Source organism: Balaenoptera physalus (genome assembly GCF_965194825.1).
Source record: "Balaenoptera physalus genome assembly, chromosome: 5".
NCBI lineage: Eukaryota > Metazoa > Chordata > Mammalia > Artiodactyla > Balaenopteridae > Balaenoptera > Balaenoptera physalus.
The window spans coordinates 133,843,534-133,858,079 of record NC_138884.1 but is presented as its reverse complement, the minus strand read 5'-3'; positions in this window follow the sequence as shown (position 1 = coordinate 133,858,079).

Below are 14,546 nucleotides of genomic sequence, written 5' to 3'. Positions count from 1 at the left end.
CTTGATAGTAGTAAACTAGCTATTGTGCAAATGTTAAGGCTTTGCATTCTACAGTTACATAGCAAGCTAATGCAGCAGCAACTCTCCAAATTCCAAATTCTGTGTTCTGTGTGAGGTTTTTCTTTGTCTCATATTCTGGTTGGTGGTCGTTAAATGATAAATTTGAAGAGCTGACAATCAAACCATCTATGCTGAAGTTAGAATCCTATGAAAAGTTACACTCTTCTAACTTCTGATGAAGAAAAAAAGTAAAATCAGAAAATGTAATTGCTCCAAAACCAGAATAAGTCATCATTACTATAAATGTCACCCAGACAAAAAGTAAAGGATTTTCTGTTAAGTTCAAAAAATGAATCCTATTTTTCCCAGTGCTAGAGTCATTTCCAATGAATGGAAGTGATATAGCTGCTCTTCTTTCATATAAGAGGCCAATTGAGTCAACTAACGAGACAAATAGTATTTAATGGCCGAATTTAGGAGTCAAAAAAAGAGAATGTAGTGCTTTTCCATCCAAGAGACTTAGTCACTCAGGAGTGAGGTTGAATAGTTTCATTTTTCCATATCAGTGCACCACCATTTCACCGGTAACACAAAACATATCATTTCCTAGTTTCCCTCAGTTATCTGCCCCAAAGCCAAGAGTACATAGCCTTCTTCATCTCCTACTTCATTACTCCCAGTGCATATAAGTCTGTGATTCCCAATAGAAAGTGATTTTCTTCAAGGGAACAATCATACCTTGTGTGAGGCGAACGTGATAGCCACTACACTACGAAAGTGCCCCAAAATCATGCCTTGTGGATCTCTGATCCTTACAAGCCCTGGACCAATTCTTTGAACATAGAAGGTACTCAATGAATGGGTGTTATTAAGTAAACTGACAAAGCATGGCAAATCAGATTACCTTAAAATAAATAATACAGATAAAAATATGAAAAGCTGTAACATCATTTTCTAATCATGCAGTTTTGCATTGTTTTGTAAATATTGATCCTGGAAAGAGAAAACACTACAAAAATGATTGACTTTGCTATTCATTCTTAACTTCCCACAAATTATGAAAGGCATGATAAACAGGCTTTTAATAGCAGCAAAGCTCAGAAATAGAAATAAGTCAAACATTTCATTCTGTCTTTTTCCGTATGTTAAAATATCCAAGTCTTGAAAAATCCATGCAGTTAACATATAAAATACCTGATATGTAATAGTCATTTTTCATGATTGAGAAATAATATTAATTTTATGTTCTTCCTTTACTCTCTCAGAGGTATTTATTTTAGATTGTTTCTTTTAGAAAAAAATTCACTTTCAAAGCCCAAAGAAAATTATCCAAAGGCTATCCCAGTTCAATGCTTGTGAAGATATGGTAGTTTATCTTCACATAAATTTGCCCAACATCTGTTTTGGAATTCTCATTCGAAAGGCATTAAATTTCCAATCAGATATATGTGCTATCGGCAAAAGATTCTCTTTGGAATTTTAACTAGTAGGTGGTAAATATGGCTTTGTTTATTTAAAAAAACTGCTGATGTATAAATAAATTTACTATGCACATTTTTGTGAATAAAAATTAAGCAAGAAATTTCAGAAATAATTTAAAATTTATATTTCATTAATTTATCTTGCCTTTTCTGTATAAACTATATTTCAGGGAAACCACATATGCGAGGAGAAAAAAAAAGTATTCTTAAAGAGGAATTCTAACCTGTAAATGTCAAATAAATGATCTGATTTGAAAATTACTATTTTGCAGCAAAGAATGAAAGACTTCATCTGGAAAGGGATCATAGTGCTAGAGTAATTAGGTTAAAGATTGAGAATTTTACAATGGATTATTCAAGTTGACAACACCTGAACCAAACAATCGATTTAATATCATTAAATCTCATAATATCATTAATATCACATCTCCTGATTCATAGAAGAAGAAGTACACAGAATAACCTATGAAGTATTTTTGCCAAAATAATTGAATTGGAATCCAGTCAAGCCTCTAGTTATAAAAAGCACTTTACAGAAAATACAGGAGATAAAGGACATATACTCAGCTAAATCAATAAGGTAGATCCTTATTAGGATCCTGGATAAATAAATCAACTGTAAAAAGATATATTGGAGGCAAACTAGGAACTTTGAATATTTCCTGGGTGTTACATTATTCCAAGAAATTATTGTTAAGTTTGTTCGGTGTGATAAGTACCTATGGTTATGGGTTTTTTTTAAGTATCCATAGTACAGTTCAACAATGCTTCACTCATCTTTGCCATCTTGTTTTTTTTTAAATGCCAATGTTTTAAAATTGAGATAGTTTAAAACAAATACCAGGTATCTCAATTTAAATATTAAAAAAGAATTCTGTGTGTACCTCTAAGAAAGAAACATTTTTTGTTGTTGTTGTTATTGTATTTTTGAATTGTTAGATGAAGAGTAGAAATTTAACAAAATAAAAGGTTTTCCTCCATACCATTATCATTCTACAGACACGTACCTGAATTCTCCAGTCACCTGTATACAAGTTTGGGATTGGCCTGAGGGATAGTGTTGAATTCAGTGTGAGAGGCAGTGTGAAAATGGGCTCTGATTATCCCACCCCCTGGTATTCATGTCCTTGTGCAATGCCCTCCCCTTGAGTGTGGTCTGGATTTAATGACTCATGTCTAATTAATGGAATATGGCAGAAGTGATGAGATGTCACTTCTGAGATGAGATTATCAAAGATGGTGGCTTCCATCTTGGGTGCTTCGGCGTTCTCTTATTCTCTTGGAATTCTTGCTTCTGGAGAAAGCCAGCTGCCATGACATGAAGCAGCCCTGTAGAACGGTCCACATGAATCAGGTTGGAAGTAGATTTTCTGAGTCTGCCTCAAGTTCTGTGGATGAATTCAGAAGCAGATCATCACCCAGGTGAACCTTCAGATGACAGTAGTGCCACCCAACAGTTCGATTGCTACTTTGCGAGAGATGGATTCTAAGCAAGAACCAACTAGTTATTTCACTCTGGGATGCCTGAGTGAGATTTTCTCCTTTTCTAGTTTCTGCATATTACTCACCCCACCACCACTGACAAATGTTCTCTTGTGAGAATCTCTAACTCATGCCCTTATGTTCGCCTCAGGCTTCACCTGTGTTTATCACCCTATATTTATCTTGCCTCATTCCTTTCCTCTCTCTTTCTACTTTTGTTTTCCCATACCACCTGCTTACTTTTACTCAGGCTTTTAAGATTGTGAAATCACTTTAACATGATAATGTAAGCTGTTTTAGCTATTAAGAAAACATTACATTCCTTATTAGAGTAATAAGAAAGTTTCCTGCCCCAAAAATGACCAATCTAAGTACCTGACAACAGGATAATGAATAGAGGGTAAATATTTCACACCTCTCTGCTAGCTCAGGCAAGGCATTGTCTTCTTGAAGATGAAAGAGGATATCACTTCCTTGAGGTATTCGCGGGGAGAAGAGGGAGTAAGTTAACAGATTTTTGACTGTGGGTGTTTTATAGCTCTAGCTCTTAGCTAGCAAATAAGGATTACTCAGTCATAAAGTTAAATCAAGATATTAATTAGGGAGAAATATGAAACTATTTGCCGTTTGGTTCAATACTATAGAAACTGCTCTACAGGATATGCTTTTTTAAAAAATAATTTCCCAACAGTGACAGCATTGGCATAGCTATGTTGTTTTACAACATCCCACTGTAATTTGCTTAAAACGGAACTGAAGTCATGATTATACAGCATCAAATTAAATGATGCACCCACCTTCAGGAAAAGTGGGGACTGGAGAATCAATACGGACAATGCAGAGCCAACAGAGACAGGCGACCACACAAATGTGTCCGTTGCATCATCACCATCATCACACAGAGCTTATTAGATGACAGGTGCTCTTCTAAGCCATCTACACTCTTAACTCATTTAATTCTCTTAGAAATCTATGAGGTAGGTACTACCAATATCCCCATCTTAAATGAGGAAAATAAGACACAGAGAAACTAAATAACTTGTCCATGTCAAGTGTGCAGAGTTCATGATCCTTATTCCTACGCAATATTTAATACTCTATTTAAAGCAGCATTTGGCTTGCCTAAAATTACTATTGGTAGTATCTAAACAAAGGGCAATGAGTCTGTCACAGAAGAGACCTTTCCATGCATAGCAATGCAGAAACACACACAGATACATATACTATATGCTAATTAGTAATACTTGAGCACTTGGAGGCTGAATAGGAACAACTAAGAGGCAGATGGGAATCGAAGTGTACCAGAACGTGGAGGGTGGGGATCTGCACGTGGCCTGAAAAATTATTTGAATTCCATGCATTTTCTTATAAAGAATAAAAAATGGTAGAGAGAAGGTATAAATAACAGAGCAAGGTCCTAGTGGAGACAGAGAGATTGCAAATACAGTTAGACACTTTCACTTCAAAACGTGAGGCACAGACTTCTTCTGGGATGGTAGGAACGGGTGAGCAGCCATCTGAAAGCCACAGTGGCGATGTTAGAAGCACAGCTGGATGAAGGAAAACCGCTCAGCAGTACTGATTTCTCAGTAACGTAGAAGGAGTGGCTCTCTGCTAAAAGGTATCAGCACTCAGGATTTGGACTTGGGAAGAGAGGCAACAGGTGTGAAAACACCGTGGTGACAGTGCTTGAGAGTGACAAGTTATTAACAACAGTTATGCTCTGGAGTTGGAGGCAGCCTGGTCTGAACAGTTCTGAGACTGTCTCTGGGAACACTTTGGCCTTTAGGTTTTTCTCCAGTCAATAACAATTTGCACATATTCTTTATTTTAGAATGATCAAAATAGGCTGTGATTCAGCTCCCACAATAAAATTCACATACAGTGAAATCTATCATTAAAGCCGGGAAAACACACATTAGTAGAACATCTGCTTCACTCCTCCTACCCCAGACCTGTTGCATGTTGGTAATGGACTGAAGCTGTGTTTTTCTACTTCATTCACCAGGAAATTTTTGTCTTGTGTCTAATCCTTTCACAGTTTGAAAAATATAACTTTGATCATGATTCTAAGCTAAAGAAAAAGCGATGGGAAGTATTGGGGAAACTGTCATAGAGTCAGAAGTCCTGGCTTGAACACAAGCTCTACCATTTACTTATTTTTTTTATAACGGGCAAGTAAATGACTTCACCTAAAGAGCTTCAATGTCTTTTAAAAAATAAAAATAGGCCTGACAGAGTTTGTGGAATGGAATATATGAGGTGATGGATGTGAAAGTTTCTGACACCTAAATGACATTTAATAAAGTTTAGTTAATGAGCTGTTTGGCAATTTCCTCCTCAATTTTTCACATATAATTAATTTTTATGAGTCAAATCCTTTTGGAATAGAGCAGTGCAAAAGGACATATTAGATGACTAAATAGATACATAAATTACATTTTATTTTTCAAATCCAATTTCACACCATCATATTTTACAATTAAAATATTTGAGTTTTTAAGTAAATATTCTAATTTCAAACCTCCAGGAAAACCCAGATTATATGTAAAATCTTATAGCTTACCCTCTCCAGATTTTGTGTGATATACAAAACCTGATTTGACATTATGGAATTGATGTAAAATCTGATAAAATCGAACGAAAGCCTTAGGGCTGAATACAATGCCTTCAGGGGAACCAGTAGACAAATAACTTTTTTCTCTCTAACATCTACATAACTCATGTCTTATTTCATAAAACATATCAAGTATTATGCGAGGACTTTAGGTTCTTGTGAACTCTTGAACCCACTGAGCTAATAGACTGGAATTCCAATGAGTTAGCGACCTACTCTATTTAAATAGGTCCACAAACCCCTCTCTCCTACTGCCTGCTCCCCCAGGGACATGGCACTGCTTACCCTCAGATGCAAATCTAATATTTTATTCAGCTGCACTACAGTCCTGTGGCACCAAACAGGCTTCATGAAAGAAGGGAATAAACCTCATGCTGCATTATATATATATATACCATATCCTATACATATAAAACCTTATCTATTTACCTAGAATCACCTTATGTGTTTATATATTAATATATACACTGTTATGTATAGGTACATAATATATATGTATGTATATAATACATAACGTAATGCTCTATAATTTATATAGCATTACCTTATAAGGTAATATATAATCTATAATATCTAAGGTATAATCATCTATATAATGCATAAGGTAATTCTAGGTAAATATAATAAATATATATCATATATATATAAGCTTACATATTGACCTAGAATTACCTTGTGTATTCATATTTTTATATATAAATATATATTATATATATTACTACCTTATGTATTTATATATAAATACATAAGGTAATTCTAGGTAAATAGATAAGGTTTAATATATATATATATACATACATACTCACATACACACCACACACACACACACACACACACACACACACACACACACCAACCGACAAGTTCATGGTATGAAATCCTCACAACCTTCAACACATAATATGACTTCCTTAATATAAAGCACTTAACTAAATGTATAGATGGTTGCTGAAAATAAATCATGCATTCTTTAACCGTGGAGTATTAAATCAATAGTACACGGATTTTAGGGTTTGTGTAGAACCCGGCCAGAGAATGTGAGTGTCAGTGCACCACATTTGTCAGAGTGCTAACAACTTTCCCGATGTTCTCGGCCATCACACCTCTTTTCCTCTCTGGATTAAAAGGATAGCAAGACTCTAGAGGGAGATCAGATTATTGACTGAGCAGGTTCTAAGGAGAGGCAAGAGCTTGTTCCTACTCTTTGGCCTTAGTTCCCGTGCTTCCTTCCCCTTGGCCCTGCTCTGGTCAGTTTTTTATTGCCCAGTACCATAGCTTCCTTAAGTCTAATTTTTCTTCATTTCTCTTCTCCACTAAGAGTTTGATTGTTAATGTCAGTCCTATTCCAAGTGTTGTTCCAGCTTCTGAGATTTCATGGAATAAAGAGAGATGGGTTGAGTCACAGGGAGGGTAGAAGAAAGTAGCAAGTGCCGTAAAGTATAAGCAAAGTGAAAAAAAAAAAAAAAAGATTCTAGTTTTTAAGTTTTCCAGGAAGTAAAAGAGATTTTTCTAGGTCTTCTTCCCTATCTAATAATATTATTAAAGCAGGGTATGTTTAGAATATGGCATTATGAAAGCAAGCTAGCACACCCACTATATGTATCATGCTCTGAAAGCACATGAAAAAATTTCAAATGCCTTTCATGTTTCCTGATATCCTTAGGTTGGAGTAAAACTTGAACACATATTAATGAGTACCTGCTCTATGACAGCACTCTTCTGGTGCTGAGAAATAAGACAAATACAAATCTCCACCCTCCAGGAGCTTAAAAAACAGTTTTATTTCTTTGTGGAAAAAAATATTTACAACCCCAGCAAACAAAATTCTCCATATCTTTGAACTGACTGTGTAGGGCTAGTGTGCTGATCTTGTGGACATTTAGTAAATAAGATAGACTAACAGACTTACCAACAAAGCCAAGGTCAGGTTCAGGGAAATAAAAAGAAGAACACTGTCAGTTCCCTGTCTGGATAGGTTCTAAAAATAGAAATGCCAATTTGCAAAGACCCGCCAGCCAAAGGCTCTTTGACCCACAAGTCCATGTGAACCTTTATGTTCTCCAGGAAATCCATTTCAATCAAGTAAGGGTCAAAAGAATATTTTCTTGTCTCTAAAATACAAGATAAAATTCTCTGCTCTGTTAATGATGCCAACTTCCTCTTGCCACAAAGTTACGATTTGTGTACTTGTAGATGTACTTGTTCTTCTTGTTTTCTCAGACCGTAAACATATGGCCAAGGTAGGGACGGGATGCGTTTGCTCTGTGAACATCTAATATGCTGCTGGCGCTCCATAAAACAGACCTACACGGTCCATACATTGTTTTGGTTTTTTATACTAGCTACCAGATGACAAAGAACTGCATCAATTCACTATAGAATTAGGTTCTATTCAACCTAAGGCAAATTCAAAAATATTAATAATTATAAAATATAAAGTATATATGAAATATAAAAACAAAGAAGATAGTCATCAGCCCAGCCCACAAAAAGGGGGAGGGACTAAACTGGGCATGAATATCAAGAGGTGCAGACAATTGGGAGCTATTTGGAAGCAGATTACCAGAGTCATTTAATAAAAAAGAATGTGAATTTTTAAAATGTATTTATCCAAGGGTGGTGTTGAGCACAGACTTGTATTATATAGCATGTTTCCATGAATCAATTTTAGGAATACATCTGAGAAGCATATTATTTTAAAATAGTATGTTGTGTTTAGCATCTTTAACCTTGAAATTATTAGTAATACATAATACAGAATTAGCGATTACATAATACAGAAAATATTTTGATTACATATCTTACATTTCTATCTTATTTGAACATAGGGATAAGAAGCTACATTAAAATTAACATAAAAATTTTTTAAATAGAATAATTAACTACACTTTTCCAAGCTAGGTTAACCTGGAAAAAATGATAGTCATGGTAAGAAAAAAACACTAATATGAGGTTTAACTGACTTTGTCTCCATCTGCCTTTTAAGTATTACAACATTCTTCCTTCATAAATTCTTCCCAAGTATAATTTCTTTTATTGTTCCTGTCAAAAACAAGATAACAGGTCCAAAATAGAGTCACTTATGCTAAGCCCCATGTCTGCAAACCATGACTTAATTACAGTTTCAGCTCTCCCAGAAAGGGAATCTTAAACCAGTCAAACTGGAATCACCTGATCAGTACTAGTGAGATAATCTGTCTAATAGGCCCTGCCATCCCTTAAAGGAAAGTGGCCTTGCCACAGCGATTTCCCTTTTGGCCTGGTATAACTTCCTTGTTCCCTCTCCCTTCTGCCTCTGCAAATCTTTCACTTTGTACAGCTCCTTGGAGTTCCTTTCTGAACTGCTAGACTGGATGCTGCCTGATTCATGAATTATCAAATAAAGCCAACACGATGTTTAAATTTTACTCAGTTAAATTTTGTTTTTTAATACTCCTAATGTGAAAAGCCATAACTAGGCCACAAAGCTCCCGTCACTCCCAGTGAAACCTACTCGGGTCCCCAGAAAACTGATGGGGGCAGTATGAAGGTGCCAATGTTGTACCAAAGATGCTCTCTGCCATCCCAGTTCAAGGGCAGCTGCTCTGGCAGAAGATACTCTTGCACTCTTCATGTCTCATGGAGATGTAAGTCTAATTGCTTTTGAAACATTTCTCATACATTTTTTGCCACTCGCTTTTGGTAGCATTCAAGCATGAGTTATGGGGATGAGATCAGAGGATGATCTGAATAAAAGGCTATTTTTAGAATGATCCTTCTCTACTAACTCTGGCCCATTATCCCCAAATAACTTTGACTTCTCAATCCTCTCTTTTCCTTCCCACAAAGTGTCTCATTTTTTGTGTAAATAGACCATGGTTGACCTGCTCCACCCATCCTTCACATCTTCTGAGGCATGCTTGAATTCCAAGAGAATCAAGCTAGGAAATGTGTTACATAATTATACAAACTTTAAAAATAGTCTTTTTAAACAAATTATTATTTCTATACATTTACTGAAATTAATTTCATAAGGATTTTGACAATATGTACATTGCAATACACTTAACACTGTTTAAATGTAAGTAATACCCATCTGCTTGGATGTCAAAAGGGAAAATAAATGTCTAGATATTGTCAGCAGGGCACTATGGGGCAATAGGTAATAAAGTAATTTTGTATTATATTCCTGCAGGTCCAGTAACATAGATCTCCCCACCCCAGCCCAAGAAGATGTGTTTTATATTTCCATGGTGCTCTGGCCATCAGAAAACCTCACACTAACATCCTTTGGAAAGAGTCAAATGAGATTATCAAAAATATAAAGATAACACTTGTGTATTTTACCTAAATTATTTCTGCATGGGGCTTCCCTGGTGGCGCAGTGGTTGAGAATCTGCCTGCCAATGCAGAGGACACTGGTTCGAGCCCTGGTCTGGGAAGATCCCACATGCCGCGGAGCAACTAGGGCCGTGAGCCACAACTACTGAGCCTGCGCGTCTGGAGCCTGTGCTCCGCAACAAGAGAGGCCGCGATAGTGAGAGGCCCGCGCACCGCGATGAAGAGTGGCCCCCACTTGCCGCAACTAGAGAAAGCCCTCGCACAGAAACGAAGACCCAACACAGCCAAAAATTTAAAAAATAATAAATAAATAAATAAATAAATAAATAAATAAATAAATAAATAATGCAACCAACCATTTAAAAAAAAAGTAAAGCCTCAATTAAAAAAAAAAATTTCTGCATGAAGCAAAGTAAACCATGAATTGGGTTTTTGTCCTGTAAAATAATGCATACATTTTCTTAGCACCCTTATAACTTGAATAATAGAAAACAGAGCCATTGACAGTAATCGCAAAACATGGTACTAGAAGTTTGGGATGGACAAAACAAAGATAAAAAGTGGTGTTCTGAAAAGTAAATTAATGATTAAAGCTCAGAATCCTCTGCTGCAAACTCCAAATAACGAACATAAAAAGAGAGTCGATTGTAACTATAAGAAATGCATTTTGTTAATAACAAAACACTTCCCTAGGCGAGGGCTTTGCTGATGATTAGAGCTTATTAATGAAAAAGTTTGCTTTTATCTTGAACTACCTATTTCTTGGAGTAATGATTCTTTTTTGTTTCTCTCAATTTCTCATGTCACAGTTATCTACCTGTCCTCACTCTCCTCTCCCATCTTGGAGACAAGTAATGCTTTGCACATACTAGATCAATTGAGAATCCAGAAGTTGTCAAAACTCCTGAGTTAGGATGGTAGAAGTCAGCCAGTGCCTGTTACGCCTCCTCACAGCTGCCCATTAAAATACCATAGAGACATGAAAAAATGAACAAAGCTCAAAAATATTTTTGAATGTAAGAATAATGCCTATTCTTGGGTATTCTTTATGAACTTACTTAAAATGCTTAAGCCCAACTTAAATAACTTAAATAAAAGGGCAGAAAGAAGCAAGCATGCCAACAAACAAAAACACACACATTGAATCTGGGGTGTTGGCTGGGGGTGAACACTGGGTTTTGGTAACTCAACCGCTCTCACCAACGCCAGGCACTAGCCCTAGGCAAGCTCGCTCTTTTGTCCAATTCAAATTTCATAAGCCTTAGAACTGTGATATATGGCAGGTCTTGACATTAATGTTATATTGTTACTAACAAATATCTGGTTACTTCTTCTCAGGGGTGAGTCCTGTGAATACAAGGAATTTAACTTGATATAATCCTTTTCTTAAAACAATTCAGGCTTTCATATTACATTCGCATTTAAGAAAGTACAGTTTCCCTATTGCTTATGAAATAAACATCAAACTCTTCTCTTGGCTTCCCACAATCTGGCCCTATTAAATTTCTCTCTATTTTCTCTCTTTACTCCTCAACATTGCCATAAAGATTTCCAGAAAAAAAGTAGTATAAAATGTAAGCATCAGGCTTCCCTGGTGGCGCAGTGGTTGAGAATCTGCCTGCCAATGCAGGGGACACGGGTTCGAGCCCTGGTCTGGGAAGATCCCACATGCCGCGGAGCAACTGGGCCCGTGAGCCACAACTACTGAGCCTGCGCGTCTGGAGCCTGTGCTCTGCAACAAGAGAGGCCGCGATAGTGAGAGGCCCGCGCACCGCGATGGAGAGTGGCCCCTGCTCGCCGCAACTAGAGAAAGCCCTCGCACAGAAACGAAGACCCAACACAGCCATTAATTAATTAATTAATTAATTAATTTAAAAAAATTTAAGCATCACCCATCTATCAGCAACGAAATATCAGTGCTTACAAAGGAGAGTTAAATAAATTGATATGTTTTATTCATTTAAAGATTCTTTCTTTTGCCTCTCTTTATGTTAACAGTTGACGAATCCTGACTCTAAAGGGAAATTTTCTTCCTGTTGTGTGCACGCACGTAGTGGTGTGTGTGTGTGTGTGTGTGTGTGTGTGTATTAGCTCTATCTAAACTTTGAACCAGGATATACTATGCGGGATGCCTACAGCACCAGCCCTTATTGTTTTTCAGAGTTACTTATGTGAAGAGAGAGCTGCGAGATATACAATCAACACCTTGGTTTCAAGTACTGTGAACTTTGACAGTTATACAAAATTTCTCTCTTTCCACAGTTGCTTCTGCTAAATGCCATCTGTCTCTAAATTGAGAATCACCAAAATGGGTGCTATGGTTATATCCCACACAGGTATCAAATGTTGCCATCCTTTAAGCAATTGCCATAAGGAGATAATAAGCTCTGAACTAAAGGTACAAATGAATGAAAAGTAACAAATTTAACCAACATCTGTGAGGAAAAAACAACCCTCAGATATAAGTTAGAGAAAAAGATAGCACCTTGATGCTCAGCAATTTTCTATTCAGAAAGCATCAGCAATCCTTTAAAAGTTAAATTTCCTTTCCCTTTCTTAAAAATCACTGAACATTTTCTCTGTTCTTGCTGACATTTTCAATTCTTACTTACCTGCACTTAATTTATCATTCTAGTATTTATAAGACTTACAAAATACAATTTGCATACTTGGATTCCAACCGTACCTGTAACTGAACTATAAAAGCTAGGCTTTCACATCATCAAATAAATCAAATTTCTGTGGACTAAAGGGCCTCTGGTCATGACTGAATCTTTGTTTTATTCCCTCGGTTTTGAAAGAGAAATAAAGACATTATGCTTAGTTATTTTACCTTGTCAAAAAAAATCCTAGGATAAGAAAAAATGAGAGGCATGTTAAAGACTGAATTAAACACTGCCAATGCACAGCTATAATCAAGCTATAGGGCACACTGCAGCCATGAATAGAAACACAGGCCTAGCACACCCAGACATTAACTGAAACTGGGGAAAACTTAAGGCATGGGATTAGAAAGAAATGGGTAGATGATATTCCTCTTTTGTATAAGTTCATCAACATCTTGGTGGAAAAAGATGTCGTTTGAGATCAAAGATGGTAGCAATGGCATTTGGAGGGGGCTGATCACCCACAGGGTGAGATGGTTTTGATGAAATCATCTTTGTCAAGACTCAGTTCTCCCAAGCTTTAAAGTCCGGAACCATACTTCTTAATATTGTAGCCAGTAGGGATCAGTCTTTCAGGGTTGGCTCATACTAGCCAGATGCAAAAGAAAATAGAATTAGAACTACCCAGGGAAGGGAATAACATGACCATTGGAAAATCACTTGCAGAAAGGCGTAGAGAGGTTGTTGTGGGACTTCCCTGGTGGTGCAGCGGATGAGACTCCGTGCTCCCAAAGCAGAGGGTCTGGGTTCGATCCCTGGTCGGGGAACTGGATCCCACATGCATGCTGCAACTAAGAGTTCGCATGCCACAACTAAGGAGCTGGTCTGCCTCAACTAAGGAGCCCGCCTGCCGCAACTAAGACCTGGTGCAACCAAATAAATAAATAAATATCTATCAAAAAAAAGAAAGAAAAGAGGTTATTGTGCTGTGAACATGGACTCACAGGAGGCACGATTAGCTGGGTGACTCCACGGCTGGCGTCGTCCAGCTTCTTGCCTGAAGCTTTCTTTTCCGCTGTGGTTTTATGGTTGCTGTATGGAACTGATGGTAATTAGAGCATTCATGGACACAAGCTCCTGGATACAGCTAGAGTTTGCTCTTTCTGCTTCTTACCTGGAGACTGTTGATTAGCATGACTGAATTTATTTACCATCATCTCTTGAGTGTTTAATAGTTTATCCCTCTGAGTTTAGAGGTGCATAAGTAGTAACCTTATCCATCAAAAATAAAAGGAATTTGAGTAGTTGTTGAAGAAGGGTGCATCTGTTTTTTCTTCTGAGGGAAAAACGTAGCTCTCCTTCTGTCCAATCTAATTCTTTCATCTTTGCACCAGATCTTATCATGTCTGGTCTGCTCCAAAATTTTACCTCCATCATGTACCATTCTTTCGTTTATACTTCATCCTTTCCTTCTCTACTGGTTATTCCCTTTTCTATTTAAATAAGTCCAATTCTCTTAAACTTAAAAAAAAGAAATCTCCCTGGGTCCTTTACTCCCTCCAGCTAGAATCCACTCTCTGTGTAACCTCCTAAAAAAGAAGAAGTCTACATCTCCACTCAATCCCCTCATAATCAGTTCAATTTTAACACCACCCTGTGGAAACCACTCACTCTAAGATCACCACTGATACTTTCTTAACTGCAAAGTCCAATAGGGATTTATTCATTCTATGGCTTTGTTCAGTGGTAGTCACTTCTCACGTTTTAAAGTCTTGGCCTCCTTTGTTTTCTCTAAAATATACTGACCCTCCACCTTAATCAGACCAATGCACTAGGTGTTTCCTTCTTGTCTTCAGTTCCTCTGTTGCTTTTTAATTTTCGCTGTTTTTCACAGCTTTATCTTTGTCCTTCTCTCATGCTACTTATTTTCTGTGAGCAACCCGATTTATTGTTATGACTTCAACTACCAGCTTTTCACTCATGAGATGGTCAAATCGTTAGCTCCAGCTCACCTCCTAAGCTCCAAATCTATATGTTTGG